The sequence below is a fragment of the Mus musculus genome, chromosome 9 (genome assembly GCF_000001635.26).
Source record: "Mus musculus strain C57BL/6J chromosome 9, GRCm38.p6 C57BL/6J".
Taxonomy (NCBI): domain Eukaryota; kingdom Metazoa; phylum Chordata; class Mammalia; order Rodentia; family Muridae; genus Mus; species Mus musculus.
In genome coordinates, this window is record NC_000075.6 from 62,023,548 (window position 1) to 62,049,399 (window position 25,852).

General features: G+C 49.2%; 1 protein-coding gene across 2 annotated transcripts in view; it reads right to left on the reverse strand.

The window, feature by feature from the left end:
- Paqr5 (progestin and adipoQ receptor family member V) overlaps positions 1-3,305 on the reverse strand; it is a 73,115-nt gene extending 69,810 nt beyond the window's left edge. Inside the window, exon 1 of one of the 2 annotated variants that reach the window (XM_030244661.1) lies at positions 3,140-3,305. The gene's annotated coding sequence lies outside the window, so the exon portion shown is untranslated. The remainder of the gene's footprint in view (positions 1-3,139) is intronic. The other variant, NM_028748.2, reaches the window with a different exon arrangement.
- Between the last annotated feature and the right edge of the window lie 22,547 nt (positions 3,306-25,852).

Consider the following 25,852-nt stretch of genomic DNA (forward strand, 5'->3'; position numbering starts at 1 on the left):
AAAACTGGGCCACCACTTCAAGGGAATGCCGTTCTTCCCCCAAGTGCAAGAAACTATTGAAACTCTTACATGCAATGGCTCCCCTCTGCCAGCCTGCATAATTTCATAACAATCTCCTTGTCCCTTTCTCCAAAGTCCCCAACACGGTCTCCAAGTGAGGGCCAGACACTAGGCAGCAGGGTGGACCTAGAGCCATGAAGCATCGAAACAGGCTGCGTACTTTTCCATCCACTGTGGTGGAAAGTCACTGAACTTGTAGGAGAAAGCCAACATACCAGGGAACAGAAAACCAGGTCTCCATCATGACTCCGCCCCCCCCCCCAGAGGGCACCAGAGAACTAGGGGGGTCTACAATGACCTCAGATATAGGAGAAGGTCCACCCTGACGCATTCCTTCTGGTGAAGCCTTAGTGACTCCCTGACTGTCTGTTCCCCCACCCCACCCCCCTGTAAGCCCAACAAGTCAGGAAATCACACATTCTTCAGGCTGGGCTTCAGCACTTTCTGCCCCAACGCCAAGGTCCAGCAGGTGCACTCCAGCTCTGACAATGAACAGAGCTGTCTGTGTGTGTGTGTGTGGGGGGGGGGGTCGTCAAAGGCAGGGCTGGGGCAAAAGCCAAAGCTCTCTGGGTCACCCAGAAAAACTGCTTTGTGTATGAGGGTGTGCATCTATCTCTCCCCCGCCTCCAGGATCTCCTGAATTCCTAGGGGAGCCTCTGAGCTCCCCACAACCTCTGCACACACTTCTCAGACTGGCTTGTTAGCTTAGCCCGGCTCATCTTAGCCTCTACCCCTCCTCCGGAAACTGGGCTTGCCCCTCCTAGGACCTTCCCAGAGGCCATCAGATCATGGAGCTGTCCATCTAGGTGACTCTTGAAGGCCCTGGCCTGAGTTCTGGGAGCCTTCCTTCCTCTCTCCTTTCCTGGTTCTATGGCTGGGTGTTCCTCTCCTTACATGGGAAGAAAGAAGGAGAGAGGGTCAAGGCTCTGCAGGTCTCATGAATTCTGGCAAGTTTTCTTCCTGTAGAGATTACTTTCCATCAGTGAATACTTCTTACAAAGCTACTGTGTGCATCTGGTGAGGTCTACTCTCTGAGGAATGCTAAGATGCGGCTACAGCTCAAGGGAGACATAAAGCTCACCTAGAGAAGCCCCCCCCCCCCACACGCACACACACACACACATACACACACGCGCGCGCACACATGCATACATGTCTCCTGTCGGGTGTGCTCTGCAGCATGCAGATGTCTTCAGAGCACCCACCTACTCATAAAACTTTATTTATCACTAGGGGAAACTAAGGCAAGAAAAGCAAATCCCTTCCCCCTCCCTGGCAACCCTGCAGGGTGGTAAGAATCCAGGAGAGGCAATAGTAATTAATGTTTTCAAATGAGACCCTTTGAGGAGTGAGGAGGAAGTCCACTAGGTGAGTGGAAGTCTCTCACCCTCCAGCTCAGGCGAGGGACAGGCTGTCCACTTCACCCAGCACCCTGCTCTTCCTTGGCTATACAAGAAGTAAGATGAATAATTATAGTTTTATATACTGGATTAAGAAAGAAGTTGCTCCAAGTAGGGGCAGAGTGTGAAGGCATCTGGGAGTGTGTCCACAGTTTTCTGGTGCTAGCTTTCAAACGTCCTTCCTGATCTTCCAGGGCAGAGTCCTGTCTACTGGAAAAAGAACTCACCCGTGTCTGGTTAACTCACGATGGTCTGGCTCTGTTTCTTCCCTGTGCCAAGTACTATGGATACAGAAGGGACCGCAGGTCCTGCCTCCCTCCTGCTGTCAGGGGAGCTTACCAAGGGGCTGGTAGGGGTTTGGCAGACTTTCCTAAGGGGATTTGGATTCTATTTGAAAGTGCCCTCACCTTGCACACTCCTGGACGTCAAGGGAGCAACTGGCTCCTGCCAGTCAAGGGCATAACCAGAAAAGGACCAGCAAAATGGCTCAGTGGGAGACTGTGCTTGCTACCAAGCCTGACAACCCAGTTCAATCCCCAGGCCCCACATGACCCCTGCAACTTGTCTTCTGATTTCCACATGTACCCCACTACCAAGCACAATAATAAAGAAATATAGTAATCTTTTAAAATGCAGAAGCCCCTGGTCTAAGAGACCATGGCTGAGGCCCACCACTGTGCTTGGGTCAAATGCTTTAACCTTTTGGAGTCACCTTTCTTTCTTCAGCTACCATCTGCTTGGTTTTTCCCCCCGCGGAAAAGTGAAATTGGGGTGTCCATGTCAGCCATGATGGCTGCTTTAGGATCCACCCAGTCTCCCCTCTCTTCTTTCTGGCTCTGGGGGAAGGCGCGGCTTTCTTCTTTCCACCAAGAATTTTGTGGGCTCCAGTGCTCTGCACCTGTAGGCTGCAGCCCACCCACCTCAGGGCATAGGCTCCTCAGTCTGGGTTTTGAGAGTGCTGGGATGGGCGTCAATAAGGACCCGGCCTGACCAAACAGAATGAGACAGGAAAAGGGAAGGGGAAGGGGAAGGGGAAGGGGAAGGGGAAGGGGAAGGGGAAGGGGAAAGGGAAGGGAAGGGAAGGAAAGGAAAGGAAAAAGGAGGGGAGGGAGGGGAGATGAGAGAAGAGAAGAAAAGAAAAAGGAAAGGAAAGGAAAAGAAAAAAGAAAAGAGAGGGGAAAAAACCCCAGCTTCCTGTGTCTGGTTACCCTCTTTATCAGGGCGCAGAGCTACCTCCTTGGGCACAAAACTGTACCACCTTACCCGCACACTATCTGACTGGTTCATAGCGTGCGTCTGGCGAGAGGAGGCGGGAAGTACACATATAAACATCGCTAAAGCTTAAGAATTACTGTCAAATTCCATCCCAGGACTTTTTTTTTTTTTTTTTTTTAAGGGATGGAGAGCCAGGATGGGGAGGGTGTCTGTTTCGTTGAATAATTAAGAGAAAAACTGGTACTTAGAAAGGCTGGGGAAAAGGCCTCCCCTCTTCACGTGGGCTCGGGGTGCGCGGGTGCAAATGTCTGCTTGGCAGTTGCCTGATGCACCACCGTCCAAGAGCAAACTTTCAAGATCCGTCTTCAAGTAGCACCCGGGCTCCGTGGCTCAGTGGCAGAGAATAGGAGCGTGAGGACGGGGACCCGTGGGGGACACTGGCCGGGAGTTCCGCCCTCGGTTACCTGAATTCTGAGGCTCACTGGCGTCCAGTGGATAGGGCGTAGAGACGCAGCAAGAGCAGATCCGAGACGGGCTACTCCTCCCAGGCCAGCGCGGGCCCCCAAGCGCCTGGGAACTGCACCTGGAGAACCCAGAGCGGCGCGCCCTCCTGTCGCGGGTCCCCGCCCAGGCTGTCCCGGCAGGGGCGGGGCAGGGCGGCCTCTGGGAGGAGCCGAGCGATGGGCTCTCCTCCCAGCTCCCTGGCCTCGCCAGGCCTCGTGCACCGAACCCTAGACCTCTTCTCCTTCAAAGCTTCCCGCGTCCCTTCAGCCTCAGGTGCCCCTTAGCTGAAATTTGAGGTACACAAGGTTCTCTTTCTCATCCTGTACTCTCTGGTAGGTACTCTACACTACTCCTACCCTTAGATCTGAGGTCTGGGAGCCCGTAGGCCACCTTGCAGCTCACTGAAGGATAGGAAAGCAACTGCCTGATCCCATGGTCCTCTCCTCTGCTGAGAGGCCCCCGGCTGATGATGGCCCCTGCCATCAGACCACCTAGAACAGTGGGTCCTTGGAAACCCTTGTCCGCAGGCTCGGTGTCTCTGGTCCTAGGTTCCCAGATTGGAAGATGTTAAGCATGGCCCTCTACCAGCTAGTGGACACAGAGAGAAGAGATGAAGGGACACAGAAGACAAAGAAACCCGGCTCTGGGAAGCTGGAAGCTGGTTCTTCCAGGTGCTGAAGAACAGCCCAAAGCCACTTCCTCCTTCTCCCACCCCACAGCAGGCAATCAATCTCCAGGATCAATCTGGAAGGCTCCAGTGAGCAGTGGGCAGACTCCGTGGTCCTCCCTGAAGTTGCCTCCCTTTTGCTCCCTGACCTGCCTTGCTGGCAGGTATGCACACCAGGAAGAATAGGAGACTGTCCCAGACTCTAGTCAACTCTGACCTTGAGCAAAGCTCTGGTCCCTTCTAGGTCTGTTTCTGAATGAAGTTAATGTGATGTGTTGGAACAAATCTCTCTCTCTCTCTCTCTCTCTCTCTCTCTCTCTCTGTCTCTGTCTGTCTGTCTGTCTGTCTGTCTCTCTCTCTGTCTTTCTCTCTCTCTCTCTCTCTCTCTCTCTCTCTCTCTGTGTGTGTGTGTGTGTGTGTGTGTGTGTGTGTGTGTGTGTGTGTTGGTTGGCCAGTGAGTCTCAGGGATTCACCTGTCTTTACTTCCCAGTGTTGGGATTACAAGCATAAATTACTAATTCTTGGTTTCTTTCATTCTCTCTCTCTCTCTCTCTCTCTCTCTCTCTCTCTCTCTCTCTCTTAATCTGTGTGTCTCTGTGCCTTGTGCCCACAGAAATAAAAACACAAAAAGGCGCTGGGTGTTGGATTCGCCTGGATTACAGGGTTGTGAGCCACTGATGTGGGTGCTGGGAACTAAATCCTCTGCAGGAGCAGCTCTCGATGGAGTCTTCTCTCTAGCTCCCCACCCCCTTCTAAACATGGACTGTGGAGATGGAACACTCTCTTCTTGTTTGAAAGGCAAGCACTTTACCAACTGAGCTGTCTCTCTAGCACTCCCAGATCTAATTGCTTAAGGGGAAAGTGTCTTAGCCACGTAGGCAGGCAGGCAGGCATCCTGTGCACACCAGAGTTTGACAAGTGGGTGGAAAATGGGTTCTCTGCTGAGCTCGGCCTTGAGTGAATCCACTAGATGGAGATGCAGATCTCTGCTTTGTCTTCCCAAGGTTATTGGCAAAGGCTTCCCTCCATCCATCCCCCACCTCCACCCCCCCCACCCCCACCCTGCCCAAGCAGGTATGGCAGTAACAGAACCACCAGCTCTGGGTGTCCTCTGATATCATCTTTTGATTGTGGCACTGGAATGGGCTTTGGAGGCAGATGAAAGCATGTAGCAACCTCTGGAAGGCCTCTTTGTACTCCCTACAGGAGCTGCAGAGCCCATCATGTGGGCATGCACCCCACTATCTGTAGCTGAGGAAAACAGAGATGCCCAATGCCCAATCAGAGTCCTGCCCAGTGCAGGCATGTCAGGAGAAGCAGGCTCCTAATTTCAGTGCATGTGTGGTCCTTGGTGATTAATTCATTATCATGTCATAATTTATGACAGCCTTGCAGATTAGTGCCATAGATAACCATGTCTGCTCTCAGGGAGTTCAGAGACTAGCTGAGTGATACAAACACCACATGCAGGGCTGGAGAGACAGATCCGCGGTTAAGAGCACTTGGTGCCCTTCAAGAGGACCTGGGCTTAGTTCCCAGCATCCACACCAGGCAGCTCACACTGCCTGTAACTCCAGTTCCAAGTGATCCAAGTTCACATGGTCCATCTCCGGATCCTCAGGCACACACACGTTATATCAGTGTGGCTAGCTAGCTAGACCTTTAAACACATGGAACAGAGAGACAGGGATGGTAAACACACAGGAAGCTCAGAGCAGGGGGAAGAGAAACGAGAGAGGACTGGCATAGACAGCACAGAGAAGAATTCTGACAGTACTGGGTTCAACTCACAGGGTCATATTGGGGAAGTAGAGACCGCGAGCCCAAGGTCACGTGGTCACAGTACATAAGTAGCAGAATTGAATGTAGACTCAGGTCCTCAGGACCAGGTGTTACTTTAGACATCCTGTGTAACCCAAGGAAATTCGGAGCCTGGGAAGTACGGGGTGCCAAGGAAATGCAGAAATACCGGGTGCCATGGAGTGGAGGAAAGGGAAAGCCAGGGATCAGCAGTGGGGAGGGCCTCAGCACTGAAATTAGTGGGGCAAGCAGCCAGGACAGTGGCAGGATCTGCAGGGAGGGAGTGGCTCGGAGCAGGAAAGCCAGGCTGACAACTGCAGATGTAGACGCATTTTAAGCCCTAGCTACCTCTGGAAGGTACTCCCTGCAGATGCTGCAGAACCCATAGTATGGGCATGCACCCCACTCCCAGCAGCCAAGGAAAACAGAGATGCCCAATGCCCATCCAGAGTCCTGCCCAGTGCAGGCATGTCAGGAGGAGAAGCAGCCTCCTAATTTCAGGGCACGTGGTCCTTGGGGGAACAGGAACACCAGATGCCCTTGGAGAGACATGGTCCCCCTAAATGCCCAACAAGTCTGCAGTCTGTCTGCCAAGAAGGTGTGGGGCAATGTGATCAGGGTGAGCTCCAAAAATTAGGCTATCTGCAGCCAAACAGCCGTGGGCAGGGTGCTTCTCTTCTCTGAGCCCTGGGGTCTACATTCCCGAAGCAGCAGGCAACCTCTTCCTTCCCAGGGTCATGGCATGGCTGCAGATCACACCTGGAAGCATTGTGCGAGCACAGAACATTGAGTAGATCTAAAACGTGTAGGGGCATTGTTTTTCCCCACCAGCCTCAGCCTTGGTTCGTGGAGGTGGCATGTCGGCCTGTGTGAGCAGAACTCACACTGCAGGGATCTGCAGCTGTCAGGGGTGGTCCAGAGATGGTGGGGAGGGTGGGGTCTGTCTCTCGATGACGTGTCTACAAACTAACTCAAAGGAACTGGCCCACTCCACATGACCTGGGGTCCACCATCTTGCCTTTCCTCAGGTATTTGATGTCTCCTCCTGGACTACTACCGCAGGAGGCCTGCCTTCAGGAGATTTGCTAGCTTCTTCTAGACTGGGACCAGACCATGACGCCTCTCTGTGTCTGTTCAAAACGCCTTGAATAGGCTATTGAGATGGCTCAATGAGTAAAGGAGCTTGCCAGGCAAGCCTGCTGTTTGTTCTCCCACTGTGGAAGGAGGGAACTGACTCCCGAGAGCGGTCGTATTCTTGCATGCCTCTGCAGTTGCACAGTGTACACACACATAAAGAAAAACATGAAAATCAAGGAAAGGGCTTTGTTCAAGTCTGGGTGGTGACATATACCTGTAATCCCAGTGTTCAAGGGACGAAGCAGTGAGACCCTATCTCAGAAAGGGAGGGAGGGATGGAGAAGCGGAGGGAGGGAAGGAGAAAGGAAGGGAAAGAGAGAGAAGAAAAGAGGAAGAAAAAGAGGGGCGGGGAGAAGAGAAACAGTCCTCACCTCGCTTAGCTTCATCTTCCAGATGTTTCTGGGTTTGCGGCCGGTCTCTCTGCTCTCTGCCTCCATCTTCACACAGCTGTCCCCACGTCTCCATGTCTAAGGACAGAGAGGACAACTCTTTGGGTCAGAACAGTCTGAACTTCATGACACCTGTAGTCTTTCCTTCCACCCTGGTCACTGTCACAGCAGTAGGAACGAGGACAGCCCAGAACAGTGTGCGTTCCTTACCACTGCAGTGCAGGGTGGTAGCACCGACAGGCTGCCTTTCCATCTGGACCTGGACAGAAGCTCTCACAGACTCGGCTCCCTCTTAATGGTATCACGAAGGAGGAAAAAAAGACTACAGCCATTTGGAAACCTTGCTAGGTGGGACTGGGAGTTCATATGCCTCTGAGTTCCTTTCCTGCCTCCCTTGTAGTCTGTTGAGTAACAGTTTCCTCAGAGATTGAAACATCCTATTTTGTGGGAAGCTCCTTCAACAGGAAGGTAAAACCATTCAAAATAGCTCCAGGAAGTTCCTGAAACTGGCCAGGTTCACCAGGCCCCTCCCCACCAGAGTGATCAATAAAAATAAAAACTGAGAGTCCCTCTCAGAGGAGGAAGCTGGGCTGCAAAGACAGCTATGAGACCAGATTAGCTGCCTGGAAAAAGCAGAAAACAGCTGACATGCCTAGAAATGGTTTAGACCAGAGACACTTGGAAAGGAACACTGCCCAGCCCTTTGAACTGCCTGTAGGCTATGCAGTGAGCCTCAGGTTCCTGGCTTTTGTGAGGTGTGCATCCATGTCAGGAAAGGCCTCAGTAATGAAGCTCTCTTTGAATCGTTCCTGTAAGTAACTCCTCACTTATACTCCTATAAGTAACCCTAATAAAACTTAGGGTTTACCAAGACCACCTTGGTGGTCTGCCGTGATATCCCTGTCTGGGGTGAGTAGATGTGTGTATTGTGTCTCCCCAGGAAACGGTCCATCACACAACACAGTGTGGTCATGGCTATCTGAACAGTACCAGTTGTACCCCTTTTCTGATAATATCTATCTTAAGGGCTCCCTCTGGAAAGCCCCTTTCTTCCAGAAAAGGGGCTTAGAGCAAGCTATGCTTCTCTCTGCTAGTCCTCCCCATGCCTCAGCCAAGTTTCTGCAGTCCAGGACCTGGAAGCCATTTGCCTTGCGTTTGTGTTGTGTTTTGAGAGCACAGAACATCAGGCTAACCCTTTGAGGTAGGGGCACAGTGGCTAGAAGTCCCTCCCCATGCATGGATCATGTCCTGACTTCAGTCCTTAGAGAAGTGGAGCATGAAAGACTGGCTCTTGATGAGTGTGTGTGGTTGGGAGAAGGTTCTGGAAGGGGAAGAGGAAACCTCCACTTGGCCAGGGCTCAGGCCCCTGCCTCACCAAGAAGAAACTTCAAGAGTTCATCTTCTTAGGTATCCAAAGGAAGCCCCAGACCTGCTCTGTGCTTGGAAGTTTCCTAGGCCCAGTGTCTATCAGAACTAGAATGGGGCAGGGGAGGAGGGGGGTGCTGGGAAGATGGCTCAGTGGTACACTGTTTGCCACATTGTGGGGAGAACTGGATCTCACATAAAAGCTGGCTGCGTGAGCCCTCCTTCAATCCCAGAACAGCCCAGAGCAAGCAGCTAGCAGACGTAGTGGTTTGAATGAAAATGGCTCCCATAGGCTTATAGGGCGTGGCATTATTTGAAAGGATTAGGACATGTGGCCTTGTTGGAGTGGGTGTGGCTTCACTGGAGGAAGTGTGTCACTTTAGGGGTGGGCTTTGAGTTTCAGAAGCTCAAGCCAGGCCCAGTGGCTCACTCTCCTTCCTGCTGCCTGCTGATCCAGATGTAGAACTCTCAGCTACCTCTCCAGCACCATGTTTACCTGCCAGGACAATAATGAACTAAACTTCTGAACCATAAGCCAGCCCCAGTGAAATGCTTTCCTTTATAAGAGTTGCTGTGGTCATGGTGTCTCTTTATAGCCATAGAACACTAAGACACTGCACCAGGTAACAGGTAAGATCTAATTCAAGTGAGAGACCCTGATCAAGGAAGACACCATACATTAACTTTGGGTGTTAGCATGCACAGACTTATTCATGTACCGACCATCACTCATGGGCTCATATACATATACATATACATATACATATACATATACATATACATATACATATACATATAGATAAGCACATACCTGTAAAACACACACACACACATGAAACACAGCCAGAGTGCCCTCAGGGCCCATCTAATGTGAAGAATAAGATGGTCCAAGAGCAACAGAAAAGTGCTGAAGAGCCTAGTAGCCTTGTGTTGTCCAGACCTGTCTGACACCCCAGCCTGCCACTCCCAGGCACTGGCTTTACATCAGGCAAGATCTTACTTGACTCTCTTGGGCAGCCCCTGTTTGTAGGGGAGAGCCAGGGTCCAGGGTCCAAGCTATACTTAGCATGGAGAGATCTGCTTTATAGAGGTGGGGGCTTCTTTGACAAGACTTGCGGGGAGAAGCTCAGCTATTTGAACAAGGCTTTAGTTCTCCCTCTCCTTGAAAGCACCCTGGCTACCCTTTAGAAATTGCTTTCTCTTATTAGCCTAAAAGTGTTCCTGCCCTTGCATCCCCAAATCCCTTGTACTAGCTCATTTTGTCTTTATTATCATAAAATACTCAGGGTTGGGTAGTTTATAAAGTAAAGAGGTTAAAATAGCTAACGGTTTTGGAGGTTGAAAGTCCAAGATTAGGCAGTTCCATTGAGTTGACATCAGGTGAAGCCTCGTGGCAAATGACATCAAGATGGTGGGTATGAGGCCAACGATCCCACGGTAAGATGGAAAGCAGGAGGGCAGCCAAGGATCAGGCTCATTCTTGTAATAACCACTCTCTCAGCAACTAACCAGGGTCCCAACATTGATCTGTTTTGAGGGAGGCACTGCCAATGACCTTGTGACCTTGCAGGAGGCTCTACCTCCTAAAGGTCCCATAACTTCCCAACACTGCCACATAGACTTAGCAGGCCCAGCTACTGAGTCTCTTACATACAAACCTCATCCAAACTGTAGTGTGCCCTCCCAGAAGAGCGTCACACCAGTCCAGCAATACCACTTCAGCCTTTTTAAAACCTCCTCTTACAGTTTTTGTTGTTGTTTTTAAGTCTTGAGACCAGGAGGCTGGCAGTGTAGCTCTGTTGGTAGCGTGCTTGTCTGGTGTGCAGGAAACCTGGGCTCTGTTCCTAGCACTACACACATGGGGTATGGCGCTGCATACCTGGAAGGCCAGCACTGGAGTCTGGGGAAGTGGAGATAGACGAGATGGAGGCAGGAGGACCAATTCAAGGTTGTCCTAGGCCATAGAATTAGTTCTACCTTGTCTCTCAAAAAGAGGTAGAGAGTGGAAGAGGAAGACCCCTGTGGCTGCCACACATGCACATGTGTGCATGAACCCACACACATGCACATGCACACACATCTTGCAAAACCACCATAAAAAAAAATCTTGAGACCTTCCTAGGTAATTCAGGCTAGCCTTGAACTCACCATCCTCCTGCCTCAGCTTCCCAAGTTCTGGGTTACTGGGTGTATGTTAGCAGACTCATAAGTTCCTCTGGGAACTAACACACAAGAGGGTGGGGACCTCAGTCAATCTACCTCAGCCTGCTTGAGTGTGTAAACATCAGGACAGAGACCACATCTCCTTCCTTGGCGTCTCTCACGGTGTTCTAGGTTAGGTCTAGCCCACTGTGGTTATACACAGGACCCATGGAGTTTCCTCAGACAGCTCCTGGACACAAGGGTGGTGGGTGGTTTTTCCCAGCAGCAACTTTAACAACTGCACGTACTGTCTGAATCAGAGGCAATGGCTTGCAGCTCCTCTGGGTGTCTCCTCCCCACCTTAGATTGTGTAAACCCTGCAGGTACTGAGGTTGGTGGGGACGCAGGGAGGCAGGGGCTGGTCAGCTCTGTGCAGCCTCTCCAATCCACTCTCAGCAGAAGTCAGGGTTTCATCTCAGGGATAAAGGCCTTTCAAGACTGCCCTAGGCAAAAACCCAGCTCGCTTAGGGATTCTAGAGACCTTCTCTCACCCTTGGTTCCCTCAAGTGCCAACTCTCTGCAAGCCCCAGGCAAAACCCCACACTCAGCTCTTTGAAGAGCGGCAGAAATGCCTACCACCTCTTCCCTTGCAGCCCCACACCAGAGAGGGTAGCCTAAGGAAACAGCCCGAGAAAAGGAAAAGCAGCTTGAATGAAGGAAGGTTCAACTGCGGCCTCTGTGGCCAGCTCTCCCAGCGGTTGCACAGGATCCGGGTTTAAAGTTAAAAGCTGATTGGGAAAGCCACTGCAGCACAGGAAAGCGCTGGGGACGCCCTGCCCAGCATGGCGTTGCTTCTCGACAGAAGCCCAGCACTGGGAAGATGATTTTTGTGGGTGGATAAGAGCTAGAAAAGAAGCCAAAAATAAAAACTAAATCAAAAGAAAACCAAATGGTCTACTCTCCAGATTTGCAGAATTATGGGTGATTTTTTTTTTTTGGATTCCTGGTATTGATGTAATATTGTTTGTATTATAAATATTTGACATGGGCTTAGAACAATAGTATCGTTGGCCCTGAGTTCAGGGAAGGCCTTGGAATTCAGTTGTTCACGTGAACACAGGGTCTAAGAAGCCAGCTGCTCTGGGATACTGGCCTTGGAAGGACTAAGCTTCAGATATGCAGGGATTCCAGGATAGGGGGACAGGTTACTCCACAGGCAGTAGAGACCCTGAACCTGTAGGTGAGTCTCTTCTACGCACCGGCCCTCATGTAAGGAGGCTACACAAGCTATTTACTGTGCATAGCCATAGAAAGAGATGGCCACGGCTGTTCACGGAGGGCCTCAGGCAGACAACTCCAGCCTTGAGTGTTGTTTGGGTAGTTTGTTGTTGTAGTTGTTCATAGTAAGAATGTAGGATTGGGTATGGTAGCACTCAGAAGGCAGAGGCACATGGGTGTCTGTGAGTTCCAGACAGCCAGGGCTGTTAGAGAGGGTCAGCAGGGAGCTTTGTCTTGTTTTCCTTGCCTCGCCTCTCCTGTCCCCTCCCCTCCCCCCTCCCCTCCCCTCCCCCCTCCCCCTCCTCCTCCCCTCCCCTCCCCTCCCCTCCCCTTTCCTTTCCTTTCCTTCTTCTTTTTTTTCAGTGTAACACAAGCTAGCATCATCTGAGAAGGGGAAAACTCATTTGAGAAAAATGCCACCATTAGCCTGGCCAATAGCTGAGCCTTTGGGACTTTTGTTTTGTTTTGTTTTGTTTTTTGATCAATGATTGATGTGGGAGGGCCCAGCTCACTGTGGGTGGAGCCATCCTGGGCATGTGGTCCTAGGTTGCAGAAGAAAGCACACTGAGCAGTACTGGGAGCAAGCCAGTAGACATCGCTCCTCTATGGCTTCTGCATCAGTTCCTGTCTTCAGCTTCCTACCCTGAGTCTCTTCAGTGATGAGTGTGAGCTGAAAAATTCTAAGCTGAAACAAAGTTTCCTCCCCAAGTTGCTTTTGGTCCCGATATTTTATTTCAGCATGAAAAAGCAAAGGTGATAACCTCCAGTGTCAGAAAGATGCTGAATATCCCCTTAGCTCATAGAAGGCAAGGCTGCTCAGAGCCCAGATAGTCCCAGCCTGGGTTGTTTGTTTTGTTTTTGTTTTTTTACCTGCTATTTCTGCATCTCCCCCTAATGTGGGGAGAAGAGAGGACCCCAGTATTTTCCGAACCTCCTCAGCAGCAGGCCAGCTGGACAGGGAGACCTCTATAATTAGGACCAGAATGGATAACCACCCATGGAAGAAGAACTGGTTCTGAGCCTATGGTTCTTACAGCGTGGGTATGGACATCTCAGAGTTGTGCCTTCAGGAAAGGTGGGAGGGAGTCTGATTGTGTTTTGTCAGCGCCGGACTCAGGAGCCCTCAGAGGCAGGCACCGGAAGTCCCTGCAGCGCTGGCTTCCTGGCCTGGCCTCCCTGTCATGGGGCATCTCAGGCCAGACTGTGGGGTCTGTGACCAACCTGCACATGTGGAAATCTATGTTCACACGGAACATTCAGGTGCTAGGGAAAGCCTCACTGTCAGAGCGCTGAAGGTGAAACCAGCTGGTGTCTGCCAAGCTCGCAGGCCAGGCCAGTCAGCGGTGGCGCTCTCCGCAGGCTCTAGACCTTACCTAATGCTGCCCATGTCTGCCCACATCGCGCCTCACACCTCAGAGGGCTGGAGTGTCGCTTGTGCCCAAAGTGTCCTCTCTAGTCAGGACTTTGTGCCTGGATTGCTTCTCATAAGGAAAGAGGCCTATGTGGAAGTAAAAAAATAAATATGTGTGTTTATGTATTTCTGTTTCTATCTATACCTGGTCTAATCCGGAACAAGTCTATTTCGAGGTTCTTGGCTAATGTTCAAAGAAGGACTCTGGCTCCCCCGTGAACCTGGGGTTTGTGTGGGACCCATCCTACCCTGAAGTGAAGTTGTGATCATTCAGAGCAGATATTTTGTCCATGTGCTGACTAGTTTTATGTCAACTTGACACAAGTTAGAGTAATTTTGGAACACAGAGCAGCAACTGAGAAAATGCCCCCTATCTGATGGGCCTGTGAGCAAGCCTGCGGTGCATTTTCCTGATCCTGGAGGATCCTTGAGGGCCCAGGGCAGTGCAAGCGGTACCTTCCTGAGGGCTGGTGGTTCTGGGTTCTGTAAGAAAGCAGCTAGCACACAACAAGGAACAAGCCAGTAAGCAGCACTCTTCCACGGCCTCAGCATCAGCTCCTGCTTCCAGGTCCCTGCCCTGAGCTCCTGCCCTGACTTCCTACTCATCTGCGTGATCAGGATGTATAAGCTGACATAAACCTCCAAGTTGCTTTTGGTTATGTTGGTCACAGCAATAGAAACCCTAATTAAGGCAGCCCACCATTTTGTTGTTGTTGTGTGCAGGGGTGTCCTCACCTGTGTATCTGGTATAAGAACTTATCCACGTGTGTACTTGTTGGATGCCTTCTATTGCCCTCCGTCTTTTGTGGGGAGGGTCTCTCACTGAACCTGGAGCTCACTCATTGGCTAGACTGGCTGGCCAGTGAACCTGCAGGAGCCTCCTGTCTCTGCCTCCTAGCCATGATTACAGTCATGTGCTAACATGGCCAACTATTTTTATGGGTTCTGATGATCCAAAATCAGGTCTTCATGCTTATGGGGCAAACATTTTACCCATTAAGCCATCTCTCTAGCCACTGACCTCAAATTCTTGATCCTCCTGCCTCAGCCTCCTGAATGTGGTATTCCAGACTTATATCTACATGCTTGGTAGATCCACTTTTCTTCTGGCACTGAGTACTTCCTCTGAAATCTTATAACCTGTTTCCGAGTACTCCTGGTCTACTTCTGGGTACCACTGCTGAGTACTCCTGGTCTACTTCTGGGTACCACTGCTGAGTACTCCTGGTCTACTTCTGGGTACCACTGCTGAGTACCCCTGGTCTACTTCTGGGTACTGCTTATAAGTACTCCTGGCCTACTTCTGGGTACCACTGCTGAGTACTCCTGGCCTACTTCTGGGTACTACTGCTGAGTACTCCTGGCCTACTTCTGGGTACTACTGCTGAGTACTCCTGGCCTACTTCTGGGTACTACTGCTGAGTACTCCTGGTCCACTTCCTACACTGGAATCCACTGAACCAGGAGTGTGGAGACCTAGAAGCATTATAAGATGCTAAGATCCTACAAGAGTGAATGGCCAGTCTGAGGTTACTCCATGACTCACCGCCTCTGCTGGCTGCATCAGCTACCTCCTGTCCTAAGGAGAATTTCCCTCCTCAAGAAGATTCACAACATGGGACCAGGTAGATGGTTCAGTAAGTAGTACTGAAAATCAATGTTGCACATTGATCCCCAGAATCAAAGTAAAAGTATGTGTGCGTGCATGTGTGTGTGTATGTACGTATGTGTGTGTGTACTTAAGGCAGGGTCTTATATAGCCCAGGATGGCCTTGAATGAATGCCCTGTATAGCTATAGATGACTTTGAATTTATGATTCTCCTGCTTCTGTCTCGCACATTCAGGTATTTAGGATGCAGCATCAAGCCTCATTTGTGTAGTGCTGGGGATGGAACCTACGGCTTTGTGGATGCTAGATAGCCATTCTACCAACAGAGCTACATCCTCAGCCCAAGGATCTTAATGTAGGGTTGCTGGAAAAGTTATATTGGATTCCAGGGTAGAATCAGAAGTGACCAGGCAGGATTAGAGTCAGAGCAATCGATCTAGCGACAAGTGGGGGTTAGATAGATGTAGTCAGGCCCTAAGGGTGTCTCTTAGAGCTTGAGAGGCCAGCCAGTGGTGTCTCTCCAGAGCTTTGAAAGGACTCAATTCTGTAGGCATCTGAGTTGAGCATAGTGAAGCCGATTCTAGGCTTCTGAGCCTCAGGACAAGAAAAGAATGAATTCATATTATTTTAGGTCACTATATTTGTGGCAATTTGTGATACCCACTGATATCAAGATAAGCAGGCCTTTACCTGGAAAGGCTCTTTGGAGACCCTGGCAGAGTCCCCTTGAGGGAAGTGAAAACTACATGCTGGCCTCTAAGTACAAAGGTTTTTATTTAGTAGGTGTGAGCTGGCAGGGAAGCTGTTCTTCTAACAGGCCCCTGAGATGCTGAGGCCCTGCGGCCACCACAACAAACCGTGTTGGGCTTCCAACTCCCCCACACTCACAGCTGTCTCCCAGTCCTGTTCACACACAGACTCGGGAGTTAACTTGTTAAATTGCAGGTTCACATGTTCACTGCCTAGCTCCTCTCAGAGAATGACAGGTCCCTGGAAGCAGGACCTTGGCTTTGGTAGGGTCCCCAGGTCTGAAACGGAGTCTCACCACATACAGCCAGTGAGCACCTGCAGCCACATTGACGAGTGAATCCTAGGTGCCGTTCCTGATGCCACAGACATGAATAAGCTCCCACGGGGGTGGAATGAGGTTGAGAAGAAAGGGGGATGAAAGGAGTCCTCGAGTCTTTCATCAGAAAAGGGCTGCAAAGGTGGAGGGGGAGAGCTTAGAGACAGCCCGGCTGCCAGAGCGCTGAAGACAGTCGTGGCCCCTGGAAAGTGGCAAGGAGGGAATCCTAAACACGGAAAGCCCTGGACAGGGCCCCGGGATGACAAGTTCTAGGTGGCAGACTGAATGATATCGGGTTGTAAAGACTCAGCTATGTAATTTTCCCTCTCTTGAGACACTGCAATAATTTACGAAACTAATGTGGGTATGTTTGAAAATATTTATGTCAAATCTGAAAAAGTGTAAAGAAACTGAAACTTGAGCTGAGCGTGGTGACACGTGCCTTTAATTCCAGCATTTGGGAGGCAGAGGCAGGAGGATTGTAGTGAAGCCAGACTGGTCTCCATAGTGATTTCCAGGCTAGCCAGGGCTGCCTTTAAAAAAAAAAAATCTTGGAGAGGCATTGGCTTGTTCTGCGTCTCCACGGAATGAGGTGTCTGCGGCAAGACGCTGGAAAGAACTTCCCTCTGCTCCGCCATAGGAAAGAAGGAGGAAAAAGAGCTGATCAGTTGATGAGGAGAGCAAGGAAGCACCCTCGTTTCTGTGCTTCCCCCAGCATCCTCCGAGTGACGCCTCCGTTCTCCCACTTAGCTCCGCTGAGCCTCCACTGCCCTGCAGGTGGCGCCCTCGTGACGGCTCACACAGTCGCTCTGCTACTGCGTTTTCCAGGGCTCCAAACTCTCCAGCCTTCAGCTCCAGATTGACTCAGAAACCTCTGGCCTGATTTGAAGCGGTCTTCCAACTCCACTCCGTTGAGTTAGGACCCTGCCCTCAGCACTTTTGCTAGGGTGAGACAGATCAAATCCAGAACTGACCCGCAGAGTAGAGACCACCCCCAACTCCCAAGCTCTTGCTTTCCCTTCCACCCTAAAACAATTCAAAACACAGCAGTCCCTCTTCTTTAGACTGTTAGATCAAGAAGCAGGCAAATGCTAATGGTTACTGCTACACTGAAGACACATGTGACCAGGAATTAGGGAAAGTATCTTAGAGGCGACAGGGCAGCTCACTGTTACAACTGCAGTTATTTCATTTATATAAAATATTTGCTAAATTTTAACCAATTTCTAAAAGTTAAATTGGGAAGCTCAGATTTAAATATTTTTTTATTTCAAGTTTTGACATTTACTACAGATAATTAGAATTTTTTCCATTTCCATCCAACAGATACTTATTATTTATTTACTTTGTTTGTTTGTTTGATTGAGACAAAGTTTGTCTGTGTACTCCTGGCTGGCCTGGAACTTGCTCTGTAAACAACTCAGAGATCTGCCTGCCTTTGCCTCCTGAATGCTGTGATTAAAGGCATGCACCACCACATCTGGCTAAGATATGCTTCAATAACTCAGGAAAAAAATCATTTCCACATACCATTTCTAAAGAATTTTTACACCTGATTTAATTTCCATGATGAAAGTGCATTTAAATGTTCTATTCTGAGTATAGCAAATTTTATTTTTTTTAAATATGTATATACATCTGGGGTGAGTGTGTGCGTGGGCGTATGCCTGTGGAGGTGGGAGGGCAACTCTTAGGAATTAGCTATCTTCTTCCACTGTGTAGAGACAGGCTCTCTCTTATTTCCACTGTAGAGTAGCCCAGACCAGGTGGCCAGTCAGCTTCCAGGCAGTCTTCCTGTTTCCACCCCCACCTCACTGTGGGTGCTGGGATTATAGATGGACACTACCACATCTAGCCTTTTCTTTTTAATCACTTATTTTGTGTGTATGAGCTTTTCAGCTGCATGTATGATCTGAACACCACTCATGTGCCTGGTGTCCAAGGAGGTTAGAAGAGGGCATCAGATGCCCTGGATCTGGCCTTACAGGTGGTTTGGGTACCAAACATGGGTCCTCTGAGAGCAGCTAGCGTTCTTAATCATGGAGTCATCTCTTCAGCCCTGCACCTTGTTGGTGAATTTGATTTTAGCTGTTTTATTGGGTTCTTATAAACCCTTCCTCTGTTCCAATGTTTACTCCACCCCATCCCTTCCAATCTCCCAACAAGAGAGAGAGAAGGTTAGAGAGAGAGGGAATGTAGACCTCTTTTGATTGCTTCCTCAATTAGGGACATTGAGTTCCTTAGGGCAAGCTCAAATCTTCTCATCACACTGCATCAAGAACAACTGGGAGCAGCAACAGCAGCAACCCCAGGCCCTCTCAGGCTCTCCCATTTATACTATCTTCGGATTCCCACCCCCCTCGCCACCCCCACCCCCTGATTAAACTATCTGCAGCTGGCAAAATCAGCTCCTGCTAGTGCACGAGGCAAATCATAAATACCCGCCGAGAAGCAGCCTCTTATCCCACACCTGGGATTGAAACAAAAACATCCACATAACTTGATTTTTAAAGAAACCAAAAATTATCACAGCAGCACCTACCTTTCATTTTTAATGGGTTCTAGGGATGAAATGTAGGTTGTCAGGCTTGCTTGCCAAACACTTTTACCAGCTGAACTATCTCGTTGGCCTCACAAATAAGTATTTTCTGACTCTTTGGATCACTGAAAATGAGTACAAATAGAGATCACGAGGGAAGGGCAATTATGAAAGTCCAGGGACCGAAGCAGAGGTCATGGAGAACTGTTGTTTACTGCTTGTTCCTCTGGCCTTCTCTCTTATCAGCCCAAGACCACTGACCTAGGAATAGAACCACCCACAGTGGGCAGTTGGGCCTTCCCACATCAAGTAGCAGTCAAGGTCACTTTGATCTGGACAGTTCCCCAGGTGAAAGTCCTACTTCCCAGATGACTCTAGGTTTATGAAGTTCACTGCTGAGGCTAAGCATGACAAACATACATGCTAGCCTCCCTGAGCTGAATTAACACCCAGCATGGAACACTTTATAACCACGCTCAGAATGTTTCAAGAATCCAATAAACTAGAGCCACTATATTGCTTATTTCTACTGAAATTGTATGTCCTTAAAACAATCATTTACATTTGTGTGTACGTGTGCGTGTGTTTGTGTTTGTGCACGAAGAGGTCAGAGGACAACTTGTGGAATTCAGTTTTCTCCTTACACCACGTGAGTTTCAAGGGTCCAGCTCAGGTCCTCCGTCCTGGCTAGAAGTACTTCTTTCTGCTGAGCCATCTCACCAGCCCAAATGTGTATCTTTTGGTCAACATCAGCCCATCTACCTAGCCCTTGGCAACCACCCTGCTAATTTCAACATCTACATTCGAAAGCAACTTTCTTAGATCACACAGATGAGGGAGCTCAGGTGGTAGCTACCTTTTGTTGCTCTGATTTCTTTCATGTGGCATAATGACCTCCTGGGCCACTTAAGCTTCAACACTGTTGCCACTGGATAAACAGTGGAATTTTATCCTGTTTGGTTCTTTGTAATGGTTAAATAAAATGGTGTACATGGATTGTGTCTTTTTAAAATATTGACTGATTGATTGATTGATTGATTTTTGAGACAGGCATTTCAAAGAGCCCAAAACAGCCTTGAACTTCTTAGGCCTTCTATCTCATTTCCTCAATCCTAGGACTATAGGCCTGCGTCCATGCTGGTTTGTGCTGAGCTGGAGGTGAAGCGGGGCTTTGTGCACTCTTGGCAGGCCCCCTAGCAGCTGAGTGTCATTCCCAGTGTAGCGCTACTTTTTCTTTCTCTGTTGATGGACACATAGGTTGAGTCCATGTCTTGGCTGTAAACAACACTGCAGTAAATATGAAAGTACGGATTTGCCAGGCGTGGTGGCGCACGCCTTTAATCCCAGCACTCGGGAGGCAGAGGCAGGCGAATTTCTGAGTTCAAGGCCAGCCTGGTTTACAAAGTGAGTTCCAGGATAGCCAGGGCTACACAGAGCAACCCTGTCTCGAAAAACCAACCAATCAAACAAACAAACAAACAAAAAAGAAAGTACAGATTTTCTCCTCTGCATACTATTTCCTCTCCTTCAGGTACAGATGGTGTTGAAGAGTCACGGGATCAAAATCTCTAAATACATGATGGGCTTCCACTTGGACTCTGTTCCTGCCAGGGTGCACGGGAGTGAGCCAAGCCCTTGTGTAAGCTAGCCACCCTCGCCACCACCATAACCCAGCCCTCCCTACTGTGCTCTTGCTCCAGGCCCCAGGGATGTTAACAGCCAACTGTGGAGAGTGTGCCCCAGGTTTCCCCATTCCCCTCCTCAGAGGGTCTGAGACTCGAGGGAGACTCACCTGGTCTGAAAGAAGAGGACTTCCTTATTAGCCCAATTCCCTTCCATCATCGGCAGACCCAAAGCGGCCCCTCCTGCTGTCCAGAACTGTTTAAAAGAGCTTCCTAACCCCCACGCAGGTGCACTGTTCCTCCCAGGCCTCTAGACACCAAGTTCTTCTGGCCTTCCCTGCTTTCCAAGAACTGCTGGGCCAGCTTGATCTGGCGGCAGGCAGGTGCATGTTGTCATATGTCACATCACAAGACAGAGACCATGTGTTCCCATTTGCTTTCTGTGACAAACACTGTGACCCAAACAACATGGGAAAGGAAGGATTGATTTCGGTTTACACTTCCAAGTAGCAGTTCATTGTCACCGAGGGCAGGTTCCTGTGCAGGCTCACAGTGGGCTGGGCCCTCGCCGTTAACTAACCAGCACACCACAGCTGCCCCAAGAGTGTCAGAAGGACTCCTCATAATTTAAGACTTCAGACAACAAGATCAGCTAGAACAGAAGACAGCATTTCCATGTTCTTACTCGATGGGCTTCTCCCTCCTCAGGACACTCCCAGGACTCAGCAGGAACTCAGCTCGGAGCGTCTTCTGCTCCCCTCCTCCCCTGTGCACCCTCTTGCTGTGTCTCGAAAGTCTAAGCCACATTCTCTTCATACTTAAACGTCTGAGACAGGGCTTCTCTGTGTAGCCCTGGCTGTCCTGGAACTCACTCTATAGACCAGGCTGGCCTCGAACTCAGAAATCCCCACTTCCTCTGCCTCCCAAGTGCTGAGATTATAGATGTGCTAGATGTGCTAGACGTGTGTCACCACTGCCCAGCAAGCTACAGACTCATAAAGTCTTTTAAGAAGTATATGGAAGGGGGCTGGTGAGATGGCTCAGTGGGTAAGAGCACCCGACTGCTCTTCCGAAGGTCTGGAGTTCAAATCCCAGCAACCACATGGTGGCTCACAACCATCTGTAAGAAGATCTGACTCCCTCTTCTGGAGTGTCTGAAGACAGCTACAGTGTACTTACATATAATAAATAAATAAATCTTTAAAAAAAAAAAAAAAAAAAAGAAGTATATGGAAAAGCACATGGCTGCACAGATAGGCTGTGTTTACCAGATCTCATGGAAGAATCAAATGTCCTTGACAGAATTGAGATAAAAAAATTGACCCCAGAAGATGAACAGGGTAGAAATACAGGCAACAAAACAAAACAAAACAAAACCAACAAAACCCGCCACAGCAGAAACTGTTAGCAGTGAAGATTTGATATTGACAAACATCGACCCACGAGATAAATCTCTACTATAAAATTTAAGGGGAAAAGAACTAGTTTCTGATGAAAATAGTTTCGGTCAACTGGAAATGAAGAAAGGAAAACATTGGAAATAGTTTAACTGGGGTTTATAGGAAATTGATCAAAGAATTAAATTGACTTAATAGAGTCCATTCCGGAAAGCGCGTTCCCAAAGACGATTCATCAACATCAGAGTACATCCAGCCCCGTGTTTGTGTCCCCAAAGGCTCCTCTATGGATTTTTACAGAAAAAAACCTCATCTGCTTTGCAGTGGAGTTACACCCAGGACAAGAAGAGAAGGAGGGAAAGAGAGGGTAGGCAGGGTCTTTGTGCTCCATCCTTCATAGACAGTAAAAGGATTATCAGATGACAGTCTGTGTGCATCTGACACCATCACCACCACCACCACCACCATCATCAAGACAAGGTCCTCTTATGTCTTCCAGACTGGTCCCTAGCTCCTAGGCTCTGCATCTCAAGTACCTGGGGCTCCATTACCACACTTGGCTTTTATAATTTTTAATCTGTTATTATCCTTTCTTCCTTCCTTCCCTCCTTCCTTCCTTCTCTCCTTCCTTCCTTCCTTCTCTCCCTCCTTCCTTCTCTCCCTCCTTCCTTCTCTCCTTTCTTCTTTCTCTCCTTCCTTCCTTTTCTCCTTCCTTCTCTCCTTCCTTCCTTCCCTCCCTCCCTCCCTCCTTCCTTCCTTCCTTCTCTCCTTCCTTCCTTCTCTCCTTCTCTCCTTCCTTCCTTCTCTCCTTCCTTCCTTCCTTCTCTCCTTCTTTCCTTCCTTCCTTCCTTCCTTCCTTCCTTCCTTCCTTCCTTCCTTCCTTCCTTTTCTGTGGAAAGAGGATAAACTCCTGAGCAGATGTGTACTGCTGACATGAACAAGACCATGCCAAAGGCATGGCTGCCTCAGATCCATGGGAGTGCTTGCAAGGCCTTCCCCTTGCTGAGTATGGACATTGACAGTGTGGGCAGACAGTGCCAACCATCCTCCTGGTGACAGCAGCCTAGGGCTGCTCCCCGACAGAGACCCCTGTTGAGGTGAGCTTCCTGCCTCCACACTCAGCTGTCCATCATAAATGCTGAGCACACCTCCCACCTGACCCTAGCTTTTTTTGTGGGCTTCTGCTGTCTCTCTCTCTGTAGCCGTCGAGTGGCCATGGAGAACTGGGTGTACCTGGAAGGAGAGCTGGGGATGGAATTAGGATGGGCGGATGAGAGAAATAACGAGCCTAGACAAAGTTCTCTGATCAAGGCTCAAATTTTAATTTTTCAACTCTGCGTTTATATAGGCAAACCCCAAAACCCCATCCCTTTGTTTCAGTTGGAGTGAGTTGCAAAGTAAGCGCTTGCAGCAGCTAGGCAGGCAGGCAGTCGCTTAAGTCTCTGGCAGGAAGATAGAAGTGTAGTGAGGCCAGGCACCTGGCTCCAGCAGACTTGTTTAGCCAACTTGAGGCTGGGGGCACCTCTATCCAACTCCCCAACCCCCCCCCATCTCTCTCGCGCGCTCTCTCTCTCTCTCTCTCTCTCTCTCTCTCTCTCACACACACACACACACACAGATTTATTTATTTTATGTATATGAGTGCTCTATTTTCATGGTAACCAGAAGAGGGACTCATATCCCGTTACAGATGGTTGCGAGTCACCACGGGCTTGCTAGGAATTGAACTAGCCAGCGCTCTCAACTACTGGGCCATCACAACCTTTGTCATCTCCTTACTCCCCATCACCTCAGTAAGGCCAATCCCAACACCATGAGAATCATGACACATGTCCACGGTGACACATGTCCATGGTGCCAAGGGAACCCAGCCTTATGAATGCTAGGCTAGCAGCACTCCACAGCTGATCCCCACCCCTGACTCATATCATTGTATTTGTTTTAAAGAAAACATTTCCCAGGGCTCATAAAAGGTATTATGGGTTCCAGGCACTGTGGATAAATTAGGCTCACAGAGTCCAAGGTAAGGGGAAACAGGAATATCTGGATGGACTTGGGGTGGGGTGGGATGCTGGGAGAGACAGAAATGCATCTGCATTGTCTTATAGAAGGTGATGAAGTGTCTTAACCCAGCTCACCATCACGCAGATGCCCTGTTCTTCCCAGTCTGGCTTCCCATCCCCATCTCTATCCTGAGTCTTTCAACTTAAGAAGCTCTGTTATGTTCTTGCAATCTTTTTTTTTTTTTTTTGGTTTTTTTTTTTTTTGGTTTTTCAAGACAGGGTTTCTCTGTGTAGCCCTGGCTCTCCTGGAACTCACTCTGTAGACCAGGTTGGCCTCGAACTGAGAAATCCACCTGCCTCTGCCTCCCAAGTGCTGGGATTAAAGCGACACGTGAGACAGGAGGCCGAGAACAGAAGGCCAGTGTAAACGTCCATCAAAGTCTAACGATGCACAGCTTCCTCACCAGTCAAATCTACCCTTGAATGTTTATTTCGTTTGTCTATCTAGTAGTAATTTACTTATAACAATAGTTATTGTTTTGAGGCAGTCTCAGTGGCCTCACTATCCATGGGTGACTCTGACCTCTGACCCTCCTGCCTCCACTTCCTGGCTGCTGGAATTATAAGTATATACCAGCACTCTGCCCACTGAGTGGCACCCTCAGCCCTTACCTTTGCCTTTTGAGGAGGCGTTCTATCTGAGCCATCTGTCCTGGGAATGACAGCCTCAGCCTAGCCCTCACTAACATGGACAGTTATTATAGCTTCTTCAGCCTGAGGGTCTACTGTGCTCACTGTTGGCCTCATACTTGAGGCCATCCTCCTGTCTCAGTCATCTCAATGCTGGGACTACAGGTATAAGGCACCGTACTTGACTAGAAGTAACTTAATTTTTGAAACAATTTTATTTATTCATTTTATGTATATGAGTACACTGTAGTTGTACAGATGGTTGTGAGCCATCATGTGGTTGCTGGGATTTGAACTCAGGATCTTTGGAAGAGTAGTCAGTGCTCTTACCAGCTGAGCCATCTCACCAGCCCTTAAAACAATTTTTAAAAAAGATTTATTCATTTATTTTATGCGTATGAGTACACCACCATTGCTCTCTTCAGACACACCAGAAGAGGACACCAAATGCCATTACGGATGGTTGGGAGCCACCATGTGATTGCTGGGAATTGAACTCAGGACGTCTGGAAGAGTAGTTAGCGCTCTTACCTGCTGAGCCATCTCTCCAGCCCCCCTTGAGACAATTTTTAATGCTTCCTACTTGCCATAGCCCAGCCCTGACTCCTATCACTTACTGACCCAGGTTTCTGAAGGCTTCTGAGCATATGGGCTTGTGGTTGGTCTTCTTCATCTCCTCCTCCCTCTTTCCCCTCTCTATCTCTCTGTATGTATGTGTAGGTGTGTGTATATGTATGTGTGTATGTATGTGTTGGTGTATGTGTGTGTGGGTGTGTGTTGGGTATGTATGTGTATATGTGTGTGTATGTATGTATGTGTGTGTTCATGTATGTATGTGTGGATGTGTGTATATATGTGTGTATGTGTGTGTTGGGTATGTATGTGTGTATGTATGTATGTGTATATGTGTGTTCCCTGTAGGCTCATGCTTTCAGGGACCAAAGGGTTAACTTCTGGTATTATTCCTCAGGACACTGTCCACCTTGTTTTTTGAGATAGAATTTGGGGGTTCACCAAGTAGTTCAGGTTGTCTGGCTGGTGAGCCCCATGGACGCTCCTGTCTTGGCCACCCTCCTCTGATGTTACACGGCAACAGAACTCTGAACCTCATCCGTGCAAGGCAAGAACTGTACCAGCTGAGCTATTCCTAGGCCCCAAGTTTGTGTTTTAAATATGAAGAGTAGAGTGTTTTTTCTTTTATATTTATTTAATTTTATGTGAATGGGTGGTTTATTTGCATATATATAAATGTACGATGTCTGTGGAGGCCAGAACATTGGATCCTCTGGGGCTGGAGTTACAAATGGTTGTGAGCCACATATAAGAACCTTAGTCCCCTTAATGGCTGAACCCTTCCAACCCTGAATATAACGGCCTTTTACCTGCATTTGTGAACCTTTCTAGACATCTGGCTGAAAGCACTGAAAGCCCTAACCACTCGGGGCAGGGACAGGAAGTCCCTGAGAAGTCTCTCTGGGTACTTTCCTGGCAAAGTTCCCCAGGATCCACAGAGTTCTTCCAGAGGCTGATCGTGCCTTCCTGCCAGAGGCTGGCTGC